Genomic DNA, 26181 nt, shown 5'->3' with positions numbered 1-26181 from the left:
TTAGGCTTATTTTTTGGCATCACCGAGATTTCAAAAGCTTATAACTTTGTGTTGGACCGACGAAATTGGTTCATTTTCTCAGTCCCCCAAGATTTGACCATGATCTTATGATCCAAATAATAAAATTTGAAAATTTTAAAATTTTTGGGCAAGTTATGGCCGTTCGCGCAATTCACCAGGCTCGATTGGGCTTAACTTTTTGACATCACCGAAATTCAAAAGGCTATAACTCAAAGACCCCAAAAGTTATCTCCAATATTTTTGGCCTATCAGCAGCTGATTGTACACAAAATTGATACTGCAAAAGAAATTTTTCGGTTTTCTGTTGTTTTGACCAAAATTTGACCCATTGAAAATTTTTGCACCACGCTCGATTAGGCTTAACTTTTTGACATCACCGAACTTTAAACAGCAATAACTCTTAGCGTATAAAAGTAAAAGAGATACTTTTGCTTTAAATAAAAGCCTACAACACCTGGTGTTCCCAGGCGGTCTCCCATCCAAGTACTAACCAGGCCCAATGTTGCTTAACTTCGGTGATCGGACGAGAACCGGTGCATTCAACATGGTATGGTCGTAGGCATTTGAGTTACTCCGCTTTCATTTATATCCTTACTAGCATATGTCTATGTACATTAGTTTTAAAACACTCGCCCTCGCGCGAGAGTAAAAATATGCTCTTATACCATGTAAAATTTTGCACGCTCACGTTATAATTTATGCATTTCAAACAAAATTTTGAAAATTGACATTGTTTGGAATTTTTTTGGCCCAATGTGTTTAATGGCCAAATCGGCTGGTCAAAACCTATATAGCGTGTACAAGGTGCCTTGAATGGCCATCTATGGCATGATAGCCGCACATTCACTGTAAGTGGCATATGATCGAATACCAGCCAGGATACTGTCAGTTGCTTTTAGCCTAATTGTTGTGATAAACTTATTAAATAGGTAAGTATTCAAATCTATTTGATAAGTTTTCTTTGAATGCACTCTGCGACAGCGGAGGGCAGCCCAATTCTCTTAAAAAATGCAAGAAAAAAATTTGCACTAACTTAAAAGTTATTTTTAGGCCAATTTTCGTCCAAAATGGCCGAAATTCGGGTCCCCCCAAATTTTCAACTGATGATTACTCCACGTAAACTTAAGCTACAAACGTCGTTTTGGGCTCGTTGGAATTGTCCTGAGCTGTAATTTATGAAACAAGATGAAAAAAATGATGTTTCTACGAAAAAAACCAAAAATTTTGAAAATTTCATTTTTTGCACCACGCTCGATTAGGCTTATTTTTTGGCATCACCGAGATTTCAAAAGCTTATAACTTTGTGTTGGACCGACGAAATTGGTTCATTTTCTCAGTCCCCCAAGATTTGACCATGATCTTATGATCCAAATAATAAAATTTGAAAATTTTAAAATTTTTGGGCAAGTTATGGCCGTTCGCGCAATTCACCAGGCTCGATTGGGCTTAACTTTTTGACATCACCGAAATTCAAAAGGCTATAACTCAAAGACCCCAAAAGTTATCTCCAATATTTTTGGCCTATCAGCAGCTGATTGTACACAAAATTGATACTGCAAAAGAAATTTTTCGGTTTTCTGTTGTTTTGACCAAAATTTGACCCATTGAAAATTTTTGCACCACGCTCGATTAGGCTTAACTTTTTGACATCACCGAACTTTAAACAGCAATAACTCTTAGCGTATAAAAGTAAAAGAGATACTTTTGCTTTAAATAAAAGCCTACAACACCTGGTGTTCCCAGGCGGTCTCCCATCCAAGTACTAACCAGGCCCAATGTTGCTTAACTTCGGTGATCGGACGAGAACCGGTGCATTCAACATGGTATGGTCGTAGGCATTTGAGTTACTCCGCTTTCATTTATATCCTTACTAGCATATGTCTATGTACATTAGTTTTAAAACACTCGCCCTCGCGCGAGAGTAAAAATATGCTCTTATACCATGTAAAATTTTGCACGCTCACGTTATAATTTATGCATTTCAAACAAAATTTTGAAAATTGACATTGTTTGGAATTTTTTTGGCCCAATGTGTTAAATGGCCAAATCGGCTGGTCAAAACCTATGGAGCGTGTACAAGGTGCCTTGAATGACCATTTATGGCATGATAGCCGCACATTCACTGTAAGTGGCATATGAATGAATACCAGCCAGGATACTGTCAGTTGCTTTTAGCCTAATTGTTGTGATAAACTTATTAAATAGGTAAGTATTCAAATCTATTTGATAAGTTTTCTTTGAATGCACTCTGCGACAGCGGAGGGCAGCCCAATTCTCTTAAAAAATGCAAGAAAAAAAATTGCACTAACTTAAAAGTTAGCTTTTAGGCCAATTTTCGTCCAAAATGGCCGAAATTCGGGTCCCCCCAAATTTTCAACTGATGATTACTCCACGTACACTTAAGCTACAAACGTCGTTTTGGGCTCGTTGGAATCGTCCTGAGCTGTAATTTATGAAACAAGATGAAAAAAATGATGTTTCAACGAAAAAAACCAAAAATTTTGAAAATTTCATTTTTTGCACCACGCTCGATTAGGCTTAACTTTTTGGCATCACCGAGATTTCAAAAGCTTATAACTTTGTGTTGGACCGACGAAATTGGTTCATTTTCTCAGTCCCCCAAGATTTGACCATGATCTTATGATCCAAATAATAAAATTTGAAAATTTTAAAATTTTTGGGCAAGTTATGGCCGTTCGCGCAATTCACCAGGCTCGATTGGGCTTAACTTTTTGACATCACCGAAATTCAAAAGGCTATAACTCAAAGACCCCAAAAGTTATCTCCAATATTTTTGGCCTATCAGCAGCTGATTGTACACAAAATTGATACTGCAAAAGAAATTTTTCGGTTTTCTGTTGTTTTGACCAAAATTTGACCCATTGAAAATTTTTGCACCACGCTCGATTAGGCTTAACTTTTTGACATCACCGAACTTTAAACAGCAATAACTCTTAGCGTATAAAAGTAAAAGAGATACTTTTGCTTTAAATAAAAGCCTACAACACCTGGTGTTCCCAGGCGGTCTCCCATCCAAGTACTAACCAGGCCCAATGTTGCTTAACTTCGGTGATCGGACGAGAACCGGTGCATTCAACATGGTATGGTCGTAGGCATTTGAGTTACTCCGCTTTCATTTATATCCTTACTAGCATATGTCTATGTACATTAGTTTTAAAACACTCGCCCTCGCGCGAGAGTAAAAATATGCTCTTATACCATGTAAAATTTTGCACGCTCACGTTATAATTTATGCATTTCAAACAAAATTTTGAAAATTGACATTGTTTGGAATTTTTTTGGCCCAATGTGTTAAATGGCCAAATCGGCTGGTCAAAACCTATGGAGCGTGTACAAGGTGCCTTGAATGACCATTTATGGCATGATAGCCGCACATTCACTGTAAGTGGCATATGAATGAATACCAGCCAGGATACTGTCAGTTGCTTTTAGCCTAATTGTTGTGATAAACTTATTAAATAGGTAAGTATTCAAATCTATTTGATAAGTTTTCTTTGAATGCACTCTGCGACAGCGGAGAGCAGCCCAATTCTCTTGAAAAACGCAAGAAAAAAAATTGCACTAACTTAAAAGTTAGCTTTTAGGCCAATTTTCGTCCAAAATGGCCGAAATTCGGGTCCCCCCAAATTTTCAACTGATGATTACTCCACGTACACTTAAGCTACAAACGTCGTTTTGGGCTCGTTGGAATTGTCCTGAGATGAAAATTATGAAACGAGATGAAAAAAATGAACTTTGAACAAAAAAAAACAAAAATTTTGAAAATTTCATTTTTTGCACCACGCTCGATTAGGCTTATTTTTTGGCATCACCGAGATTTCAAAAGCTTATAACTTTGTGTTGGACCGACGAAATTGGTTCATTTTCTCAGTCCCCCAAGATTTGACCATGATCTTATGATCCAAATAATAAAATTTGAAAATTTTAAAATTTTTGGGCAAGTTATGGCCGTTCGCGCAATTCACCAGGCTCGATTGGGCTTAACTTTTTGACATCACCGAAATTCAAAAGGCTATAACTCAAAGACCCCAAAAGTTATCTCCAATATTTTTGGCCTATCAGCAGCTGATTGTACACAAAATTGATACTGCAAAAGAAATTTTTCGGTTTTCTGTTGTTTTGACCAAAATTTGACCCATTGAAAATTTTTGCACCACGCTCGATTAGGCTTAACTTTTTGACATCACCGAACTTTAAACAGCAATAACTCTTAGCGTATAAAAGTAAAAGAGATACTTTTGCTTTAAATAAAAGCCTACAACACCTGGTGTTCCCAGGCGGTCTCCCATCCAAGTACTAACCAGGCCCAATGTTGCTTAACTTCGGTGATCGGACGAGAACCGGTGCATTCAACATGGTATGGTCGTAGGCATTTGAGTTACTCCGCTTTCATTTATATCCTTACTAGCATATGTCTATGTACATTAGTTTTAAAACACTCGCCCTCGCGCGAGAGTAAAAATATGCTCTTATACCATGTAAAATTTTGCACGCTCACGTTATAATTTATGCATTTCAAACAAAATTTTGAAAATTGACATTGTTTGGAATTTTTTTGGCCCAATGTGTTAAATGGCCAAATCGGCTGGTCAAAACCTATGGAGCGTGTACAAGGTGCCTTGAATGACCATTTATGGCATGATAGCCGCACATTCACTGTAAGTGGCATATGAATGAATACCAGCCAGGATACTGTCAGTTGCTTTTAGCCTAATTGTTGTGATAAACTTATTAAATAGGTAAGTATTCAAATCTATTTGATAAGTTTTCTTTGAATGCACTCTGCGACAGCGGAGGGCAGCCCAATTCTCTTAAAAAATGCAAGAAAAAAAATTGCACTAACTTAAAAGTTAGCTTTTAGGCCAATTTTCGTCCAAAATGGCCGAAATTCGGGTCCCCCCAAATTTTCAACTGATGATTACTCCACGTACACTTAAGCTACAAACGTCGTTTTGGGCTCGTTGGAATCGTCCTGAGCTGTAATTTATGAAACAAGATGAAAAAAATGATGTTTCAACGAAAAAAACCAAAAATTTTGAAAATTTCATTTTTTGCACCACGCTCGATTAGGCTTAACTTTTTGGCATCACCGAGATTTCAAAAGCTTATAACTTTGTGTTGGACCGACGAAATTGGTTCATTTTCTCAGTCCCCCAAGATTTGACCATGATCTTATGATCCAAATAATAAAATTTGAAAATTTTAAAATTTTTGGGCAAGTTATGGCCGTTCGCGCAATTCACCAGGCTCGATTGGGCTTAACTTTTTGACATCACCGAAATTCAAAAGGCTATAACTCAAAGACCCCAAAAGTTATCTCCAATATTTTTGGCCTATCAGCAGCTGATTGTACACAAAATTGATACTGCATAAGAAATTTTTCGGTTTTCTGTTGTTTTGACCAAAATTTGACCCATTGAAAATTTTTGCACCACGCTCGATTAGGCTTAACTTTTTGACATCACCGAACTTTAAACAGCAATAACTCTTAGCGTATAAAAGTAAAAGAGATACTTTTGCTTTAAATAAAAGCCTACAACACCTGGTGTTCCCAGGCGGTCTCCCATCCAAGTACTAACCAGGCCCAATGTTGCTTAACTTCGGTGATCGGACGAGAACCGGTGCATTCAACATGGTATGGTCGTAGGCATTTGAGTTACTCCGCTTTCATTTATATCCTTACTAGCATATGTCTATGTACATTAGTTTTAAAACACTCGCCCTCGCGCGAGAGTAAAAATATGCTCTTATACCATGTAAAATTTTGCACGCTCACGTTATAATTTATGCATTTCAAACAAAATTTTGAAAATTGACATTGTTTGGAATTTTTTTGGCCCAATGTGTTAAATGGCCAAATCGGCTGGTCAAAACCTATGGAGCGTGTACAAGGTGCCTTGAATGACCATTTATGGCATGATAGCCGCACATTCACTGTAAGTGGCATATGAATGAATACCAGCCAGGATACTGTCAGTTGCTTTTAGCCAAATTGTTGTGATAAACTTATTAAATAGGTAAGTATTCAAATCTATTTGATAAGTTTTCTTTGAATGCACTCTGCGACAGCGGAGGGCAGCCCAATTCTCTTAAAAAATGCAAGAAAAAAAATTGCACTAACTTAAAAGTTAGCTTTTAGGCCAATTGTCGTCCAAAATGGCCGAAATTCGGGTCCCCCCAAATTTTCAACTGATGATTACTCCACGTACACTTAAGCTACAAACGTCGTTTTGGGCTCGTTGGAATTGTCCTGAGCTGTAATTTATGAAACAAGATGAAAAAAATGATGTTTCAACGAAAAAAACCAAAAATTTTGAAAATTTCATTTTTTGCACCACGCTCGATTAGGCTTAACTTTTTGGCATCACCGAGATTTCAAAAGCTTATAACTTTGTGTTGGACCGACGAAATTGGTTCATTTTCTCAGTCCCCCAAGATTTGACCATGATCTTATGATCCAAATAATAAAATTTGAAAATTTTAAAATTTTTGGGCAAGTTATGGCCGTTCGCGCAATTCACCAGGCTCGATTGGGCTTAACTTTTTGACATCACCGAAATTCAAAAGGCTATAACTCAAAGACCCCAAAAGTTATCTCCAATATTTTTGGCCTATCAGCAGCTGATTGTACACAAAATTGATACTGCAAAAGAAATTTTTCGGTTTTCTGTTGTTTTGACCAAAATTTGACCCATTGAAAATTTTTGCACCACGCTCGATTAGGCTTAACTTTTTGACATCACCGAACTTTAAACAGCAATAACTCTTAGCGTATAAAAGTAAAAGAGATACTTTTGCTTTAAATAAAAGCCTACAACACCTGGTGTTCCCAGGCGGTCTCCCATCCAAGTACTAACCAGGCCCAATGTTGCTTAACTTCGGTGATCGGACGAGAACCGGTGCATTCAACATGGTAAGGTCGTAGGCATTTGAGTTACTCCGCTTTCATTTATATCCTTACTAGCATATGTCTATGTACATTAGTTTTAAAACACTCGCCCTCGCGCGAGAGTAAAAATATGCTCTTATACCATGTAAAATTTTGCACGCTCACGTTATAATTTATGCATTTCAAACAAAATTTTGAAAATTGACATTGTTTGGAATTTTTTTTGGCCCAATGTGTTTAATGGCCAAATCGGCTGGTCAAAACCTATGGAGCGTGTACAAGGTGCCTTGAATGGCCATCTATGGCATGATAGCCGCACATTCACTGTAAGTGGCATATGATCGAATACCAGCCAGGATACTGTCAGTTGCTTTTAGCCTAATTGTTGTGATAAACTTATTAAATAGGTAAGTATTCAAATCTATTTGATAAGTTTTCTTTGAATGCACTCTGCGACAGCGGAGGGCAGCCCAATTCTCTTAAAAAATGCAAGAAAAAAATTTGCATTAACTGAAAAGTTATTTTTAGGCCAATTTTCGTCCAAAATGGCCGAAATTCGGGTCCCCCCAAAATTTCAACTGATGATTACTCCACGTAAACTTAAGCTACAAACGTCGTTTTGGGCTCGTTGGAATCGTCCTGAGCTGTAATTTATGAAACAAGATGAAAAAAATGATGTTTCAACGAAAAAAAAACCAAAAATTTTGAAAATTTCATTTTTTGCACCACGCTCGATTAGGCTTAACTTTTTGGCATCACCGAGATTTCAAAAGCTTATAACTTTGTGTTGGACCGACGAAATTGGTTCATTTTCTCAGTCCCCCAAGATTTGACCATGATCTTATGATCCAAATAATAAAATTTGAAAATTTTAAAATTTTTGGGCAAGTTATGGCCGTTCGCGCAATTCACCAGGCTCGATTGGGCTTAAATTTTTGACATCACCGAAATTCAAAAGGCTATAACTCAAAGACCCCAAAAGTTATCTCCAATATTTTTGGCCTATCAGCAGCTGATTGTACACAAAATTGATACTGCAAAAGAAATTTTTCGGTTTTCTGTTGTTTTGACCAAAATTTGACCCATTGAAAATTTTTGCACCACGCTCGATTAGGCTTAACTTTTTGACATCACCGAACTTTAAACAGCAATAACTCTTAGCGTATAAAAGTAAAAGAGATACTTTTGCTTTAAATAAAAGCCTACAACACCTGGTGTTCCCAGGCGGTCTCCCATCCAAGTACTAACCAGGCCCAATGTTGCTTAACTTCGGTGATCGGACGAGAACCGGTGCATTCAACATGGTATGGTCGTAGGCATTTGAGTTACTCCGCTTTCATTTATATCCTTACTAGCATATGTCTATGTACATTAGTTTTAAAACACTCGCCCTCGCGCGAGAGTAAAAATATGCTCTTATACCATGTAAAATTTTGCACGCTCACGTTATAATTTATGCATTTCAAACAAAATTTTGAAAATTGACATTGTTTGGAATTTTTTTGGCCCAATGTGTTAAATGGCCAAATCGGCTGGTCAAAACCTATGGAGCGTGTACAAGGTGCCTTGAATGACCATTTATGGCATGATAGCCGCACATTCACTGTAAGTGGCATATGAATGAATACCAGCCAGGATACTGTCAGTTGCTTTTAGCCTAATTGTTGTGATAAACTTATTAAATAGGTAAGTATTCAAATCTATTTGATAAGTTTTCTTTGAATGCACTCTGCGACAGCGGAGGGCAGCCCAATTCTCTTAAAAAATGCAAGAAAAAAATTTGCACTAACTGAAAAGTTATTTTTAGGCCAATTTTCGTCCAAAATGGCCGAAATTCGGGTCCCCCCAAAATTTCAACTGATGATTACTCCACGTAAACTTAAGCTACAAACGTCGTTTTGGGCTCGTTGGAATCGTCCTGAGCTGTAATTTATTTATGAAACAAGATGAAAAAAATGATGTTTCAACGAAAAAAAAACCAAAAATTTTGAAAATTTCATTTTTTGCACCACGCTCGATTAGGCTTAACTTTTTGGCATCACCGAGATTTCAAAAGCTTATAACTTTGTGTTGGACCGACGAAATTGGTTCATTTTCTCAGTCCCCCAAGATTTGACCATGATCTTATGATCCAAATAATAAAATTTGAAAATTTTAAAATTTTTGGGCAAGTTATGGCCGTTCGCGCAATTCACCAGGCTCGATTGGGCTTAACTTTTTGACATCACCGAAATTCAAAAGGCTATAACTCAAAGACCCCAAAAGTTATCTCCAATATTTTTGGCCTATCAGCAGCTGATTGTACACAAAATTGATACTGCAAAAGAAATTTTTCGGTTTTCTGTTGTTTTGACCAAAATTTGACCCGTTGAAAATTTTTGCACCACGCTCGATTAGGCTTAACTTTTTGACATCACCGAACTTTAAACAGCAATAACTCTTAGCGTATAAAAGTAAAAGAGATACTTTTGCTTTAAATAAAAGCCTACAACACCTGGTGTTCCCAGGCGGTCTCCCATCCAAGTACTAACCAGGCCCAATGTTGCTTAACTTCGGTGATCGGACGAGAACCGGTGCATTCAACATGGTAAGGTCGTAGGCATTTGAGTTACTCCGCTTTCATTTATATCCTTACTAGCATATGTCTATGTACATTAGTTTTAAAACACTCGCCCTCGCGCGAGAGTAAAAATATGCTCTTATACCATGTAAAATTTTGCACGCTCACGTTATAATTTATGCATTTCAAACAAAATTTTGAAAATTGACATTGTTTGGAATTTTTTTGGCCCAATGTGTTAAATGGCCAAATCGGCTGGTCAAAACCTATGGAGCGTGTACAAGGTGCCTTGAATGACCATTTATGGCATGATAGCCGCACATTCACTGTAAGTGGCATATGAATGAATACCAGCCAGGATACTGTCAGTTGCTTTTAGCCTAATTGTTGTGATAAACTTATTAAATAGGTAAGTATTCAAATCTATTTGATAAGTTTTCTTTGAATGCACTCTGCGACAGCGGAGGGCAGCCCAATTCTCTTAAAAAATGCAAGAAAAAAATTTGCACTAACTGAAAAGTTATTTTTAGGCCAATTTTCGTCCAAAATGGCCGAAATTCGGGTCCCCCCAAAATTTCAACTGATGATTACTCCACGTAAACTTAAGCTACAAACGTCGTTTTGGGCTCGTTGGAATCGTCCTGAGCTGTAATTTATTTATGAAACAAGATGAAAAAAATGATGTTTCAACGAAAAAAAAACCAAAAATTTTGAAAATTTCATTTTTTGCACCACGCTCGATTAGGCTTAACTTTTTGGCATCACCGAGATTTCAAAAGCTTATAACTTTGTGTTGGACCGACGAAATTGGTTCATTTTCTCAGTCCCCCAAGATTTGACCATGATCTTATGATCCAAATAATAAAATTTGAAAATTTTAAAATTTTTGGGCAAGTTATGGCCGTTCGCGCAATTCACCAGGCTCGATTGGGCTTAACTTTTTGACATCACCGAAATTCAAAAGGCTATAACTCAAAGACCCCAAAAGTTATCTCCAATATTTTTGGCCTATCAGCAGCTGATTGTACACAAAATTGATACTGCAAAAGAAATTTTTCGGTTTTCTGTTGTTTTGACCAAAATTTGACCCATTGAAAATTTTTGCACCACGCTCGATTAGGCTTAACTTTTTGACATCACCGAACTTTAAACAGCAATAACTCTTAGCGTATAAAAGTAAAAGAGATACTTTTGCTTTAAATAAAAGCCTACAACACCTGGTGTTCCCAGGCGGTCTCCCATCCAAGTACTAACCAGGCCCAATGTTGCTTAACTTCGGTGATCGGACGAGAACCGGTGCATTCAACATGGTATGGTCGTAGGCATTTGAGTTACTCCGCTTTCATTTATATCCTTACTAGCATATGTCTATGTACATTAGTTTTAAAACACTCGCCCTCGCGCGAGAGTAAAAATATGCTCTTATACCATGTAAAATTTTGCACGCTCACGTTATAATTTCTGCATTTCAAACAAAATTTTGAAAATTGACATTGTTTGGAATTTTTTTGGCCCAATGTGTTAAATGGCCAAATCGGCTGGTCAAAACCGATGGAGCGTGTACAAGGTGCCTTGAATGACCATTTATGGCATGATAGCCGCACATTCACTGTAAGTGGCATATGAATGAATACCAGCCAGGATACTGTCAGTTGCTTTTAGCCTAATTGTTGTGATAAACTTATTAAATAGGTAAGTATTCAAATCTATTTGATAAGTTTTCTTTGAATGCACTCCGCGACAGCGGAGGGCAGCCCAATTCTCTTAAAAAATGCAAGAAAAAAAATTGCACTAACTGAAAAGTTATTTTTAGGCCAATTTTCGTCCAAAATGGCCGAAATTCGGGTCCCCCCAAAATTTCAACTGATGATTACTCCACGTAAACTTAAGCTACAAACGTCGTTTTGGGCTCGTTGGAATCGTCCTGAGCTGTAATTTATGAAACAAGATGAAAAAAATGATGTTTCAACGAAAAAAAAACCAAAAATTTTGAAAATTTCATTTTTTGCACCACGCTCGATTAGGCTTAACTTTTTGGCATCACCGAGATTTCAAAAGCTTATAACTTTGTGTTGGACCGACGAAATTGGTTCATTTTCTCAGTCCCCCAAGATTTGACCATGATCTTATGATCCAAATAATAAAATTTGAAAATTTTAAAATTTTTGGGCAAGTTATGGCCGTTCGCGCAATTCACCAGGCTCGATTGGGCTTAACTTTTTGACATCACCGAAATTCAAAAGGCTATAACTCAAAGACCCCAAAAGTTATCTCCAATATTTTTGGCCTATCAGCAGCTGATTGTACACAAAATTGATACTGCAAAAGAAATTTTTCGGTTTTCTGTTGTTTGACCAAAATTTGACCCATTGAAAATTTTTGCACCACGCTCGATTAGGCTTAACTTTTTGACATCACCGAACTTTAAACAGCAATAACTCTTAGCGTATAAAAGTAAAAGAGATACTTTTGCTTTAAATAAAAGCCTACAACACCTGGTGTTCCCAGGCGGTCTCCCATCCAAGTACTAACCAGGCCCAATGTTGCTTAACTTCGGTGATCGGACGAGAACCGGTGCATTCAACATGGTATGGTCGTAGGCATTTGAGTTACTCCGCTTTCATTTATATCCTTACTAGCATATGTCTATGTACATTAGTTTTAAAACACTCGCCCTCGCGCGAGAGTAAAAATATGCTCTTATACCATGTAAAATTTTGCACGCTCACGTTATAATTTATGCATTTCAAACAAAATTTTGAAAATTGACATTGTTTGGAATTTTTTTGGCCCAATGTGTTAAATGGCCAAATCGGCTGGTCAAAACCTATGGAGCGTGTACAAGGTGCCTTGAATGACCATTTATGGCATGATAGCCGCACATTCACTGTAAGTGGCATATGAATGAATACCAGCCAGGATACTGTCAGTTGCTTTTAGCCTAATTGTTGTGATAAACTTATTAAATAGGTAAGTATTCAAATCTATTTGATAAGTTTTCTTTGAATGCACTCCGCGACAGCGGAGGGCAGCCCAATTCTCTTAAAAAATGCAAGAAAAAAAATTGCACTAACTGAAAAGTTATTTTTAGGCCAATTTTCGTCCAAAATGGCCGAAATTCGGGTCCCCCCAAAATTTCAACTGATGATTACTCCACGTAAACTTAAGCTACAAACGTCGTTTTGGGCTCGTTGGAATCGTCCTGAGCTGTAATTTATGAAACAAGATGAAAAAAATGATGTTTCAACGAAAAAAAAACCAAAAATTTTGAAAATTTCATTTTTTGCACCACGCTCGATTAGGCTTAACTTTTTGGCATCACCGAGATTTCAAAAGCTTATAACTTTGTGTTGGACCGACGAAATTGGTTCATTTTCTCAGTCCCCCAAGATTTGACCATGATCTTATGATCCAAATAATAAAATTTGAAAATTTTAAAATTTTTGGGCAAGTTATGGCCGTTCGCGCAATTCACCAGGCTCGATTGGGCTTAACTTTTTGACATCACCGAAATTCAAAAGGCTATAACTCAAAGACCCCAAAAGTTATCTCCAATATTTTTGGCCTATCAGCAGCTGATTGTACACAAAATTGATACTGCAAAAGAAATTTTTCGGTTTTCTGTTGTTTTGACCAAAATTTGACCCATTGAAAATTTTTGCACCACGCTCGATTAGGCTTAACTTTTTGACATCACCGAACTTTAAACAGCAATAACTCTTAGCGTATAAAAGTAAAAGAGATACTTTTGCTTTAAATAAAAGCCTACAACACCTGGTGTTCCCAGGCGGTCTCCCATCCAAGTACTAACCAGGCCCAATGTTGCTTAACTTCGGTGATCGGACGAGAACCGGTGCATTCAACATGGTATGGTCGTAGGCATTTGAGTTACTCCGCTTTCATTTATATCCTTACTAGCATATGTCTATGTACATTAGTTTTAAAACACTCGCCCTCGCGCGAGAGTAAAAATATGCTCTTATACCATGTAAAATTTTGCACGCTCACGTTATAATTTATGCATTTCAAACAAAATTTTGAAAATTGACATTGTTTGGAATTTTTTTGGCCCAATGTGTTAAATGGCCAAATCGGCTGGTCAAAACCTATGGAGCGTGTACAAGGTGCCTTGAATGACCATTTATGGCATGATAGCCGCACATTCACTGTAAGTGGCATATGAATGAATACCAGCCAGGATACTGTCAGTTGCTTTTAGCCTAATTGTTGTGATAAACTTATTAAATAGGTAAGTATTCAAATCTATTTGATAAGTTTTCTTTGAATGCACTCCGCGACAGCGGAGGGCAGCCCAATTCTCTTAAAAAATGCAAGAAAAAAAATTGCACTAACTTAAAAGTTAGCTTTTAGGCCAATTTTCGTCCAAAATGGCCGAAATTCGGGTCCCCCCAAATTTTCAACTGATGATTACTCCACGTACACTTAAGCTACAAACGTCGTTTTGGGCTCGTTGGAATCGTCCTGAGCTGTAATTTATGAAACAAGATGAAAAAAATGATGTTTCAACGAAAAAAACCAAAAATTTTGAAAATTTCATTTTTTGCACCACGCTCGATTAGGCTTAACTTTTTGGCATCACCGAGATTTCAAAAGCTTATAACTTTGTGTTGGACCGACGAAATTGGTTCATTTTCTCAGTCCCCCAAGATTTGACCATGATCTTATGATCCAAATAATAAAATTTGAAAATTTTAAAATTTTTGGGCAAGTTATGGCCGTTCGCGCAATTCACCAGGCTCGATTGGGCTTAACTTTTTGACATCACCGAAATTCAAAAGGCTATAACTCAAAGACCCCAAAAGTTATCTCCAATATTTTTGGCCTATCAGCAGCTGATTGTACACAAAATTGATTCTGCAAAAAAAAATTTTCGGTTTTCTGTTGTTTTGACCAAAATTTGACCCATTGAAAATTTTTGCACCACGCTCGATTAGGCTTAACTTTTTGACATCACCGAACTTTAAACAGCAATAACTCTTAGCGTATAAAAGTAAAAGAGATACTTTTGCTTTAAATAAAAGCCTACAACACCTGGTGTTCCCAGGCGGTCTCCCATCCAAGTACTAACCAGGCCCAATGTTGCTTAACTTCGGTGATCGGACGAGAACCGGTGCATTCAACATGGTATGGTCGTAGGCATTTGAGTTACTCCGCTTTCATTTATATCCTTACTAGCATATGTCTATGTACATTAGTTTTAAAACACTCGCCCTCGCGCGAGAGTAAAAATATGCTCTTATACCATGTAAAATTTTGCACGCTCACGTTATAATTTATGCATTTCAAACAAAATTTTGAAAATTGACATTGTTTGGAATTTTTTTGGCCCAATGTGTTAAATGGCCAAATCGGCTGGTCAAAACCTATGGAGCGTGTACAAGGTGCCTTGAATGACCATTTATGGCATGATAGCCGCACATTCACTGTAAGTGGCATATGAATGAATACCAGCCAGGATACTGTCAGTTGCTTTTAGCCTAATTGTTGTGATAAACTTATTAAATAGGTAAGTATTCAAATCTATTTGATAAGTTTTCTTTGAATGCACTCTGCGACAGCGGAGGGCAGCCCAATTCTCTTAAAAAATGCAAGAAAAAAATTTGCACTAACTGAAAAGTTATTTTTAGGCCAATTTTCGTCCAAAATGGCCGAAATTCGGGTCCCCCCAAAATTTCAACTGATGATTACTCCACGTAAACTTAAGCTACAAACGTCGTTTTGGGCTCGTTGGAATCGTCCTGAGCTGTAATTTATGAAACAAGATGAAAAAAATGATGTTTCAACGAAAAAAACCAAAAATTTTGAAAATTTCATTTTTTGCACCACGCTCGATTAGGCTTAACTTTTTGGCATCACCGAGATTTCAAAAGCTTATAACTTTGTGTTGGACCGACGAAATTGGTTCATTTTCTCAGTCCCCCAAGATTTGACCATGATCTTATGATCCAAATAATAAAATTTGAAAATTTTAAAATTTTTGGGCAAGTTATGGCCGTTCGCGCAATTCACCAGGCTCGATTGGGCTTAACTTTTTGACATCACCGAAATTCAAAAGGCTATAACTCAAAGACCCCAAAAGTTATCTCCAATATTTTTGGCCTATCAGCAGCTGATTGTACACAAAATTGATACTGCAAAAGAAATTTTTCGGTTTTCTGTTGTTTTGACCAAAATTTGACCCATTGAAAATTTTTGCACCACGCTCGATTAGGCTTAACTTTTTGACATCACCGAACTTTAAACAGCAATAACTCTTAGCGTATAAAAGTAAAAGAGATACTTTTGCTTTAAATAAAAGCCTACAACACCTGGTGTTCCCAGGCGGTCTCCCATCCAAGTACTAACCAGGCCCAATGTTGCTTAACTTCGGTGATCGGACGAGAACCGGTGCATTCAACATGGTATGGTCGTAGGCATTTGAGTTACTCCGCTTTCATTTATATCCTTACTGGCATATGTCTATGTACATTAGTTTTAAAACACTCGCCCTCGCGCGAGAGTAAAAATATGCTCTTATACCATGTAAAATTTTGCACGCTCACGTTATAATTTATGCATTTCAAACAAAATTTTGAAAATTGACATTGTTTGGAATTTTTTTGGCCCAATGTGTTAAATGGCCAAATCGGCTGGTCAAAACCTATGGAGCGTGTACAAGGTGCCTTGAATGACCATTTATGGCATGATAGCCGCACATTCACTGTAAGTGGCATATGAATGAATACCAGCCAGGATACTGTCAGTTGCTTTTAGCCTAATTGTTGTGATAAACTTATTAAATAGGTAAGTATTCAAATCTATTTGATAAGTTTTCTTTGAATGCACTCTGCGACAGCGGAGGGCAGCCCAATTCTCTTAAAAAATGCAAGAAAAAAATTTGCACTAACTGAAAAGTTATTTTTAGGCCAATTTTCGTCCAAAATGGCCGAAATTCGGGTCCCCCCAAATTTTCAACTGATGATTACTCCACGTACACTTAAGCTACAAACGTCGTTTTGGGCTCGTTGGAATCGTCCTGAGCTGTAATTTATGAAACAAGATGAAAAAAATGATGTTTCAACGAAAAAAACCAAAAATTTTGAAAATTTCATTTTTTGCACCACGCTCGATTAGGCTTAACTTTTTGGCATCACCGAGATTTCAAAAGCTTATAACTTTGTGTTGGACCGACGAAATTGGTTCATTTTCTCAGTCCCCCAAGATTTGACCATGATCTTATGATCCAAATAATAAAATTTGAAAATTTTAAAATTTTTGGGCAAGTTATGGCCGTTCGCGCAATTCACCAGGCTCGATTGGGCTTAACTTTTTGACATCACCGAAATTCAAAAGGCTATAACTCAAAGACCCCAAAAGTTATCTCCAATATTTTTGGCCTATCAGCAGCTGATTGTACACAAAATTGATTCTGCAAAAAAAAATTTTCGGTTTTCTGTTGTTTTGACCAAAATTTGACCCATTGAAAATTTTTGCACCACGCTCGATTAGGCTTAACTTTTTGACATCACCGAACTTTAAACAGCAATAACTCTTAGCGTATAAAAGTAAAAGAGATACTTTTGCTTTAAATAAAAGCCTACAACACCTGGTGTTCCCAGGCGGTCTCCCATCCAAGTACTAACCAGGCCCAATGTTGCTTAACTTCGGTGATCGGACGAGAACCGGTGCATTCAACATGGTAAGGTCGTAGGCATTTGAGTTACTCCGCTTTCATTTATATCCTTACTAGCATATGTCTATGTACATTAGTTTTAAAACACTCGCCCTCGCGCGAGAGTAAAAATATGCTCTTATACCATGTAAAATTTTGCACGCTCACGTTATAATTTATGCATTTCAAACAAAATTTTGAAAATTGACATTGTTTGGAATTTTTTTGGCCCAATGTGTTAAATGGCCAAATCGGCTGGTCAAAACCTATGGAGCGTGTACAAGGTGCCTTGAATGACCATTTATGGCATGATAGCCGCACATTCACTGTAAGTGGCATATGAATGAATACCAGCCAGGATACTGTCAGTTGCTTTTAGCCTAATTGTTGTGATAAACTTATTAAATAGGTAAGTATTCAAATCTATTTGATAAGTTTTCTTTGAATGCACTCTGCGACAGCGGAGGGCAGCCCAATTCTCTTAAAAAATGCAAGAAAAAAATTTGCACTAACTGAAAAGTTATTTTTAGGCCAATTTTCGTCCAAAATGGCCGAAATTCGGGTCCCCCCAAAATTTCAACTGATGATTACTCCACGTAAACTTAAGCTACAAACGTCGTTTTGGGCTCGTTGGAATCGTCCTGAGCTGTAATTTATGAAACAAGATGAAAAAAATGATGTTTCAACGAAAAAAAAACCAAAAATTTTGAAAATTTCATTTTTTGCACCACGCTCGATTAGGCTTAACTTTTTGGCATCACCGAGATTTCAAAAGCTTATAACTTTGTGTTGGACCGACGAAATTGGTTCATTTTCTCAGTCCCCCAAGATTTGACCATGATCTTATGATCCAAATAATAAAATTTGAAAATTTTAAAATTTTTGGGCAAGTTATGGCCGTTCGCGCAATTCACCAGGCTCGATTGGGCTTAAATTTTTGACATCACCGAAATTCAAAAGGCTATAACTCAAAGACCCCAAAAGTTATCTCCAATATTTTTGGCCTATCAGCAGCTGATTGTACACAAAATTGATACTGCAAAAGAAATTTTTCGGTTTTCTGTTGTTTTGACCAAAATTTGACCCATTGAAAATTTTTGCACCACGCTCGATTAGGCTTAACTTTTTGACATCACCGAACTTTAAACAGCAATAACTCTTAGCGTATAAAAGTAAAAGAGATACTTTTGCTTTAAAAAAAAGCCTACAACACCTGGTGTTCCCAGGCGGTCTCCCATCCAAGTACTAACCAGGCCCAATGTTGCTTAACTTCGGTGATCGGACGAGAACCGGTGCATTCAACATGGTATGGTCGTAGGCATTTGAGTTACTCCGCTTTCATTTATATCCTTACTAGCATATGTCTATGTACATTAGTTTTAAAACACTCGCCCTCGCGCGAGAGTAAAAATATGCTCTTATACCATGTAAAATTTTGCACGCTCACGTTATAATTTATGCATTTCAAACAAAATTTTGAAAATTGACATTGTTTGGAATTTTTTTGGCCCAATGTGTTAAATGGCCAAATCGGCTGGTCAAAACCTATGGAGCGTGTACAAGGTGCCTTGAATGACCATTTATGGCATGATAGCCGCACATTCACTGTAAGTGGCATATGAATGAATACCAGCCAGGATACTGTCAGTTGCTTTTAGCCTAATTGTTGTGATAAACTTATTAAATAGGTAAGTATTCAAATCTATTTGATAAGTTTTCTTTGAATGCACTCCGCGACAGCGGAGGGCAGCCCAATTCTCTTAAAAAATGCAAGAAAAAAATTTGCACTAACTGAAAAGTTATTTTTAGGCCAATTTTCGTCCAAAATGGCCGAAATTCGGGTCCCCCCAAAATTTCAACTGATGATTACTCCACGTAAACTTAAGCTACAAACGTCGTTTTGGGCTCGTTGGAATCGTCCTGAGCTGTAATTTATGAAACAAGATGAAAAAAATGATGTTTCAACGAAAAAAAAACCAAAAATTTTGAAAATTTCATTTTTTGCACCACGCTCGATTAGGCTTAACTTTTTGGCATCACCGAGATTTCAAAAGCTTATAACTTTGTGTTGGACCGACGAAATTGGTTCATTTTCTCAGTCCCCCAAGATTTGACCATGATCTTATGATCCAAATAATAAAATTTGAAAATTTTAAAATTTTTGGGCAAGTTATGGCCGTTCGCGCAATTCACCAGGCTCGATTGGGCTTAAATTTTTGACATCACCGAAATTCAAAAGGCTATAACTCAAAGACCCCAAAAGTTATCTCCAATATTTTTGGCCTATCAGCAGCTGATTGTACACAAAATTGATACTGCAAAAGAAATTTTTCGGTTTTCTGTTGTTTTGACCAAAATTTGACCCATTGAAAATTTTTGCACCACGCTCGATTAGGCTTAACTTTTTGACATCACCGAACTTTAAACAGCAATAACTCTTAGCGTATAAAAGTAAAAGAGATACTTTTGCTTTAAAAAAAAGCCTACAACACCTGGTGTTCCCAGGCGGTCTCCCATCCAAGTACTAACCAGGCCCAATGTTGCTTAACTTCGGTGATCGGACGAGAACCGGTGCATTCAACATGGTATGGTCGTAGGCATTTGAGTTACTCCGCTTTCATTTATATCCTTACTAGCATATGTCTATGTACATTAGTTTTAAAACACTCGCCCTCGCGCGAGAGTAAAAATATGCTCTTATACCATGTAAAATTTTGCACGCTCACGTTATAATTTATGCATTTCAAACAAAATTTTGAAAATTGACATTGTTTGGAATTTTTTTGGCCCAATGTGTTAAATGGCCAAATCGGCTGGTCAAAACCTATGGAGCGTGTACAAGGTGCCTTGAATGACCATTTATGGCATGATAGCCGCACATTCACTGTAAGTGGCATATGAATGAATACCAGCCAGGATACTGTCAGTTGCTTTTAGCCTAATTGTTGTGATAAACTTATTAAATAGGTAAGTATTCAAATCTATTTGATAAGTTTTCTTTGAATGCACTCCGCGACAGCGGAGGGCAGCCCAATTCTCTTAAAAAATGCAAGAAAAAAATTTGCACTAACTGAAAAGTTATTTTTAGGCCAATTTTCGTCCAAAATGGCCGAAATTCGGGTCCCCCCAAAATTTCAACTGATGATTACTCCACGTAAACTTAAGCTACAAACGTCGTTTTGGGCTCGTTGGAATCGTCCTGAGCTGTAATTTATGAAACAAGATGAAAAAAATGATGTTTCAACGAAAAAAAAACCAAAAATTTTGAAAATTTCATTTTTTGCACCACGCTCGATTAGGCTTAACTTTTTGGCATCACCGAGATTTCAAAAGCTTATAACTTTGTGTTGGACCGACGAAATTGGTTCATTTTCTCAGTCCCCCAAGATTTGACCATGATCTTATGATCCAAATAATAAAATTTGAAAATTTTAAAATTTTTGGGCAAGTTATGGCCGTTCGCGCAATTCACCAGGCTCGATTGGGCTTAAATTTTTGACATCACCGAAATTCAAAAGGCTATAACTCAAAGACCCCAAAAGTTATCTCCAATATTTTTGGCCTATCAGCAGCTGATTGTACACAAAATTGATACTGCAAAAGAAATTTTTCGGTTTTCTGTTGTTTTGACCAAAATTTGACCCATTGAAAATTTTTGCACCACGCTCGATTAGGCTTAACTTTTTGACATCACCGAACTTTAAACAGCAATAACTCTTAGCGTATAAAAGTAAAAGAGATACTTTTGCTTTAAAAAAAAGCCTACAACACCTGGTGTTCCCAGGCGGTCTCCCATCCAAGTACTAACCAGGCCCAATGTTGCTTAACTTCGGTGATCGGACGAGAACCGGTGCATTCAACATGGTATGGTCGTAGGCATTTGAGTTACTCCGCTTTCATTTATATCCTTACTAGCATATGTCTATGTACATTAGTTTTAAAACACTCGCCCTCGCGCGAGAGTAAAAATATGCTCTTATACCATGTAAAATTTTGCACGCTCACGTTATAATTTATGCATTTCAAACAAAATTTTGAAAATTGACATTGTTTGGAATTTTTTTGGCCCAATGTGTTAAATGGCCAAATCGGCTGGTCAAAACCTATGGAGCGTGTACAAGGTGCCTTGAATGACCATTTATGGCATGATAGCCGCACATTCACTGTAAGTGGCATATGAATGAATACCAGCCAGGATACTGTCAGTTGCTTTTAGCCTAATTGTTGTGATAAACTTATTAAATAGGTAAGTATTCAAATCTATTTGATAAGTTTTCTTTGAATGCACTCCGCGACAGCGGAGGGCAGCCCAATTCTCTTAAAAAATGCAAGAAAAAAATTTGCACTAACTGAAAAGTTATTTTTAGGCCAATTTTCGTCCAAAATGGCCGAAATTCGGGTCCCCCCAAAATTTCAACTGATGATTACTCCACGTAAACTTAAGCTACAAACGTCGTTTTGGGCTCGTTGGAATCGTCCTGAGCTGTAATTTATGAAACAAGATGAAAAAAATGATGTTTCAACGAAAAAAAAACCAAAAATTTTGAAAATTTCATTTTTTGCACCACGCTCGATTAGGCTTAACTTTTTGGCATCACCGAGATTTCAAAAGCTTATAACTTTGTGTTGGACCGACGAAATTGGTTCATTTTCTCAGTCCCCCAAGATTTGACCATGATCTTATGATCCAAATAATAAAATTTGAAAATTTTAAAATTTTTGGGCAAGTTATGGCCGTTCGCGCAATTCACCAGGCTCGATTGGGCTTAAATTTTTGACATCACCGAAATTCAAAAGGCTATAACTCAAAGACCCCAAAAGTTATCTCCAATATTTTTGGCCTATCAGCAGCTGATTGTACACAAAATTGATACTGCAAAAGAAATTTTTCGGTTTTCTGTTGTTTTGACCAAAATTTGACCCATTGAAAATTTTTGCACCACGCTCGATTAGGCTTAACTTTTTGACATCACCGAACTTTAAACAGCAATAACTCTTAGCGTATAAAAGTAAAAGAGATACTTTTGCTTTAAAAAAAAGCCTACAACACCTGGTGTTCCCAGGCGGTCTCCCATCCAAGTACTAACCAGGCCCAATGTTGCTTAACTTCGGTGATCGGACGAGAACCGGTGCATTCAACATGGTATGGTCGTAGGCATTTGAGTTACTCCGCTTTCATTTATATCCTTACTAGCATATGTCTATGTACATTAGTTTTAAAACACTCGCCCTCGCGCGAGAGTAAAAATATGCTCTTATACCATGTAAAATTTTGCACGCTCACGTTATAATTTATGCATTTCAAACAAAATTTTGAAAATTGACATTGTTTGGAATTTTTTTGGCCCAATGTGTTAAATGGCCAAATCGGCTGGTCAAAACCTATGGAGCGTGTACAAGGTGCCTTGAATGACCATTTATGGCATGATAGCCGCACATTCACTGTAAGTGGCATATGAATGAATACCAGCCAGGATACTGTCAGTTGCTTTTAGCCTAATTGTTGTGATAAACTTATTAAATAGGTAAGTATTCAAATCTATTTGATAAGTTTTCTTTGAATGCACTCCGCGACAGCGGAGGGCAGCCCAATTCTCTTAAAAAATGCAAGAAAAAAATTTGCACTAACTGAAAAGTTATTTTTAGGCCAATTTTCGTCCAAAATGGCCGAAATTCGGGTCCCCCCAAAATTTCAACTGATGATTACTCCACGTAAACTTAAGCTACAAACGTCGTTTTGGGCTCGTTGGAATCGTCCTGAGCTGTAATTTATGAAACAAGATGAAAAAAATGATGTTTCAACGAAAAAAAAACCAAAAATTTTGAAAATTTCATTTTTTGCACCACGCTCGATTAGGCTTAACTTTTTGGCATCACCGAGATTTCAAAAGCTTATAACTTTGTGTTGGACCGACGAAATTGGTTCATTTTCTCAGTCCCCCAAGATTTGACCATGATCTTATGATCCAAATAATAAAATTTGAAAATTTTAAAATTTTTGGGCAAGTTATGGCCGTTCGCGCAATTCACCAGGCTCGATTGGGCTTAAATTTTTGACATCACCGAAATTCAAAAGGCTATAACTCAAAGACCCCAAAAGTTATCTCCAATATTTTTGGCCTATCAGCAGCTGATTGTACACAAAATTGATACTGCAAAAGAAATTTTTCGGTTTTCTGTTGTTTTGACCAAAATTTGACCCATTGAAAATTTTTGCACCACGCTCGATTAGGCTTAACTTTTTGACATCACCGAACTTTAAACAGCAATAACTCTTAGCGTATAAAAGTAAAAGAGATACTTTTGCTTTAAAAAAAAGCCTACAACACCTGGTGTTCCCAGGCGGTCTCCCATCCAAGTACTAACCAGGCCCAATGTTGCTTAACTTCGGTGATCGGACGAGAACCGGTGCATTCAACATGGTATGGTCGTAGGCATTTGAGTTACTCCGCTTTCATTTATATCCTTACTAGCATATGTCTATGTACATTAGTTTTAAAACACTCGCCCTCGCGCGAGAGTAAAAATATGCTCTTATACCATGTAAAATTTTGCACGCTCACGTTATAATTTATGCATTTCAAACAAAATTTTGAAAATTGACATTGTTTGGAATTTTTTTGGCCCAATGTGTTAAATGGCCAAATCGGCTGGTCAAAACCTATGGAGCGTGTACAAGGTGCCTTGAATGACCATTTATGGCATGATAGCCGCACATTCACTGTAAGTGGCATATGAATGAATACCAGCCAGGATACTGTCAGTTGCTTTTAGCCTAATTGTTGTGATAAACTTATTAAATAGGTAAGTATTCAAATCTATTTGATAAGTTTTCTTTGAATGCACTCCGCGACAGCGGAGGGCAGCCCAATTCTCTTAAAAAATGCAAGAAAAAAATTTGCACTAACTGAAAAGTTATTTTTAGGCCAATTTTCGTCCAAAATGGCCGAAATTCGGGTCCCCCCAAAATTTCAACTGATGATTACTCCACGTAAACTTAAGCTACAAACGTCGTTTTGGGCTCGTTGGAATCGTCCTGAGCTGTAATTTATGAAACAAGATGAAAAAAATGATGTTTCAACGAAAAAAAAACCAAAAATTTTGAAAATTTCATTTTTTGCACCACGCTCGATTAGGCTTAACTTTTTGGCATCACCGAGATTTCAAAAGCTTATAACTTTGTGTTGGACCGACGAAATTGGTTCATTTTCTCAGTCCCCCAAGATTTGACCATGATCTTATGATCCAAATAATAAAATTTGAAAATTTTAAAATTTTTGGGCAAGTTATGGCCGTTCGCGCAATTCACCAGGCTCGATTGGGCTTAAATTTTTGACATCACCGAAATTCAAAAGGCTATAACTCAAAGACCCCAAAAGTTATCTCCAATATTTTTGGCCTATCAGCAGCTGATTGTACACAAAATTGATACTGCAAAAGAAATTTTTCGGTTTTCTGTTGTTTTGACCAAAATTTGACCCATTGAAAATTTTTGCACCACGCTCGATTAGGCTTAACTTTTTGACATCACCGAACTTTAAACAGCAATAACTCTTAGCGTATAAAAGTAAAAGAGATACTTTTGCTTTAAAAAAAAGCCTACAACACCTGGTGTTCCCAGGCGGTCTCCCATCCAAGTACTAACCAGGCCCAATGTTGCTTAACTTCGGTGATCGGACGAGAACCGGTGCATTCAACATGGTATGGTCGTAGGCATTTGAGTTACTCCGCTTTCATTTATATCCTTACTAGCATATGTCTATGTACATTAGTTTTAAAACACTCGCCCTCGCGCGAGAGTAAAAATATGCTCTTATACCATGTAAAATTTTGCACGCTCACGTTATAATTTATGCATTTCAAACAAAATTTTGAAAATTGACATTGTTTGGAATTTTTTTGGCCCAATGTGTTAAATGGCCAAATCGGCTGGTCAAAACCTATGGAGCGTGTACAAGGTGCCTTGAATGACCATTTATGGCATGATAGCCGCACATTCACTGTAAGTGGCATATGAATGAATACCAGCCAGGATACTGTCAGTTGCTTTTAGCCTAATTGTTGTGATAAACTTATTAAATAGGTAAGTATTCAAATCTATTTGATAAGTTTTCTTTGAATGCACTCCGCGACAGCGGAGGGCAGCCCAATTCTCTTAAAAAATGCAAGAAAAAAAATTGCACTAACTTAAAAGTTAGCTTTTAGGCCAATTTTCGTCCAAAATGGCCGAAATTCGGGTCCCCCCAAATTTTCAACTGATGATTACTCCACGTACACTTAAGCTACAAACGTCGTTTTGGGCTCGTTGGAATCGTCCTGAGCTGTAATTTATGAAACAAGATGAAAAAAATGATGTTTCAACGAAAAAAACCAAAAATTTTGAAAATTTCATTTTTTGCACCACGCTCGATTAGGCTTAACTTTTTGGCATCACCGAGATTTCAAAAGCTTATAACTTTGTGTTGGACCGACGAAATTGGTTCATTTTCTCAGTCCCCCAAGATTTGACCATGATCTTATGATCCAAATAATAAAATTTGAAAATTTTAAAATTTTTGGGCAAGTTATGGCCGTTCGCGCAATTCACCAGGCTCGATTGGGCTCAACTTTTTGACATCACCGAAATTCAAAAGGCTATAACTCAAAGACCCCAAAAGTTATCTCCAATATTTTTGGCCTATCAGCAGCTGATTGTACACAAAATTGATTCTGCAAAAAAAAATTTTCGGTTTTCTGTTGTTTTGACCAAAATTTGACCCATTGAAAATTTTTGCACCACGCTCGATTAGGCTTAACTTTTTGACATCACCGAACTTTAAACAGCAATAACTCTTAGCGTATAAAAGTAAAAGAGATACTTTTGCTTTAAATAAAAGCCTACAACACCTGGTGTTCCCAGGCGGTCTCCCATCCAAGTACTAACCAGGCCCAATGTTGCTTAACTTCGGTGATCGGACGAGAACCGGTGCATTCAACATGGTAAGGTCGTAGGCATTTGAGTTACTCCGCTTTCATTTA

The 26181-nt window shown here is 37.2% G+C and overlaps 21 non-coding genes across 21 annotated transcripts; all 21 read right to left on the bottom strand.

Annotated features, from left to right (window-relative positions):
* Positions 1-463: 463 nt before the first annotated feature.
* Positions 464-582, bottom strand: LOC134855817 (5S ribosomal RNA). The gene has a single exon (XR_010164660.1). It is a non-coding gene; the product is annotated as a 5S ribosomal RNA (ribosomal RNA).
* Positions 583-1739: 1157 nt separating this feature from the next.
* On the bottom strand, positions 1740-1858 carry LOC134855816 (5S ribosomal RNA). Its single transcript, XR_010164659.1, has one exon. It is a non-coding gene; the product is annotated as a 5S ribosomal RNA (ribosomal RNA).
* A 1159-nt stretch (positions 1859-3017) lies between these two features.
* LOC134855815 (5S ribosomal RNA) lies at positions 3018-3136 on the bottom strand. Its single transcript, XR_010164658.1, has one exon. It is a non-coding gene; the product is annotated as a 5S ribosomal RNA (ribosomal RNA).
* Positions 3137-4294: 1158 nt separating this feature from the next.
* On the bottom strand, positions 4295-4413 carry LOC134855814 (5S ribosomal RNA). Its single transcript, XR_010164657.1, has one exon. It is a non-coding gene; the product is annotated as a 5S ribosomal RNA (ribosomal RNA).
* A 1159-nt stretch (positions 4414-5572) lies between these two features.
* On the bottom strand, positions 5573-5691 carry LOC134855813 (5S ribosomal RNA). The gene has a single exon (XR_010164656.1). It is a non-coding gene; the product is annotated as a 5S ribosomal RNA (ribosomal RNA).
* A 1159-nt stretch (positions 5692-6850) lies between these two features.
* Positions 6851-6969, bottom strand: LOC134855687 (5S ribosomal RNA). Its single transcript, XR_010164546.1, has one exon. It is a non-coding gene; the product is annotated as a 5S ribosomal RNA (ribosomal RNA).
* A 1161-nt stretch (positions 6970-8130) lies between these two features.
* LOC134855802 (5S ribosomal RNA) lies at positions 8131-8249 on the bottom strand. Its single transcript, XR_010164646.1, has one exon. It is a non-coding gene; the product is annotated as a 5S ribosomal RNA (ribosomal RNA).
* A 1164-nt stretch (positions 8250-9413) lies between these two features.
* On the bottom strand, positions 9414-9532 carry LOC134855686 (5S ribosomal RNA). The gene has a single exon (XR_010164545.1). It is a non-coding gene; the product is annotated as a 5S ribosomal RNA (ribosomal RNA).
* A 1164-nt stretch (positions 9533-10696) lies between these two features.
* On the bottom strand, positions 10697-10815 carry LOC134855791 (5S ribosomal RNA). Its single transcript, XR_010164638.1, has one exon. It is a non-coding gene; the product is annotated as a 5S ribosomal RNA (ribosomal RNA).
* A 1159-nt stretch (positions 10816-11974) lies between these two features.
* LOC134855779 (5S ribosomal RNA) lies at positions 11975-12093 on the bottom strand. The gene has a single exon (XR_010164628.1). It is a non-coding gene; the product is annotated as a 5S ribosomal RNA (ribosomal RNA).
* A 1160-nt stretch (positions 12094-13253) lies between these two features.
* Positions 13254-13372, bottom strand: LOC134855771 (5S ribosomal RNA). Its single transcript, XR_010164626.1, has one exon. It is a non-coding gene; the product is annotated as a 5S ribosomal RNA (ribosomal RNA).
* A 1159-nt stretch (positions 13373-14531) lies between these two features.
* LOC134855760 (5S ribosomal RNA) lies at positions 14532-14650 on the bottom strand. The gene has a single exon (XR_010164615.1). It is a non-coding gene; the product is annotated as a 5S ribosomal RNA (ribosomal RNA).
* Positions 14651-15808: 1158 nt separating this feature from the next.
* Positions 15809-15927, bottom strand: LOC134855748 (5S ribosomal RNA). The gene has a single exon (XR_010164604.1). It is a non-coding gene; the product is annotated as a 5S ribosomal RNA (ribosomal RNA).
* A 1158-nt stretch (positions 15928-17085) lies between these two features.
* LOC134855685 (5S ribosomal RNA) lies at positions 17086-17204 on the bottom strand. Its single transcript, XR_010164544.1, has one exon. It is a non-coding gene; the product is annotated as a 5S ribosomal RNA (ribosomal RNA).
* Positions 17205-18364: 1160 nt separating this feature from the next.
* Positions 18365-18483, bottom strand: LOC134855736 (5S ribosomal RNA). The gene has a single exon (XR_010164593.1). It is a non-coding gene; the product is annotated as a 5S ribosomal RNA (ribosomal RNA).
* A 1160-nt stretch (positions 18484-19643) lies between these two features.
* LOC134855724 (5S ribosomal RNA) lies at positions 19644-19762 on the bottom strand. Its single transcript, XR_010164582.1, has one exon. It is a non-coding gene; the product is annotated as a 5S ribosomal RNA (ribosomal RNA).
* Positions 19763-20922: 1160 nt separating this feature from the next.
* On the bottom strand, positions 20923-21041 carry LOC134855713 (5S ribosomal RNA). The gene has a single exon (XR_010164571.1). It is a non-coding gene; the product is annotated as a 5S ribosomal RNA (ribosomal RNA).
* Positions 21042-22201: 1160 nt separating this feature from the next.
* On the bottom strand, positions 22202-22320 carry LOC134855701 (5S ribosomal RNA). The gene has a single exon (XR_010164560.1). It is a non-coding gene; the product is annotated as a 5S ribosomal RNA (ribosomal RNA).
* A 1160-nt stretch (positions 22321-23480) lies between these two features.
* Positions 23481-23599, bottom strand: LOC134855690 (5S ribosomal RNA). The gene has a single exon (XR_010164549.1). It is a non-coding gene; the product is annotated as a 5S ribosomal RNA (ribosomal RNA).
* A 1160-nt stretch (positions 23600-24759) lies between these two features.
* LOC134855679 (5S ribosomal RNA) lies at positions 24760-24878 on the bottom strand. Its single transcript, XR_010164538.1, has one exon. It is a non-coding gene; the product is annotated as a 5S ribosomal RNA (ribosomal RNA).
* Positions 24879-26037: 1159 nt separating this feature from the next.
* On the bottom strand, positions 26038-26156 carry LOC134855684 (5S ribosomal RNA). The gene has a single exon (XR_010164543.1). It is a non-coding gene; the product is annotated as a 5S ribosomal RNA (ribosomal RNA).
* Between the last annotated feature and the right edge of the window lie 25 nt (positions 26157-26181).

This window comes from Symsagittifera roscoffensis, chromosome 10, assembly GCF_963678635.1.
Source record: "Symsagittifera roscoffensis chromosome 10, txSymRosc1.1, whole genome shotgun sequence".
Lineage (NCBI taxonomy): Eukaryota > Metazoa > Xenacoelomorpha > Acoela > Convolutidae > Symsagittifera > Symsagittifera roscoffensis.
Note: the sequence above shows the minus strand (reverse complement) of the source record. Positions and strands in the feature narration are given on the sequence as shown.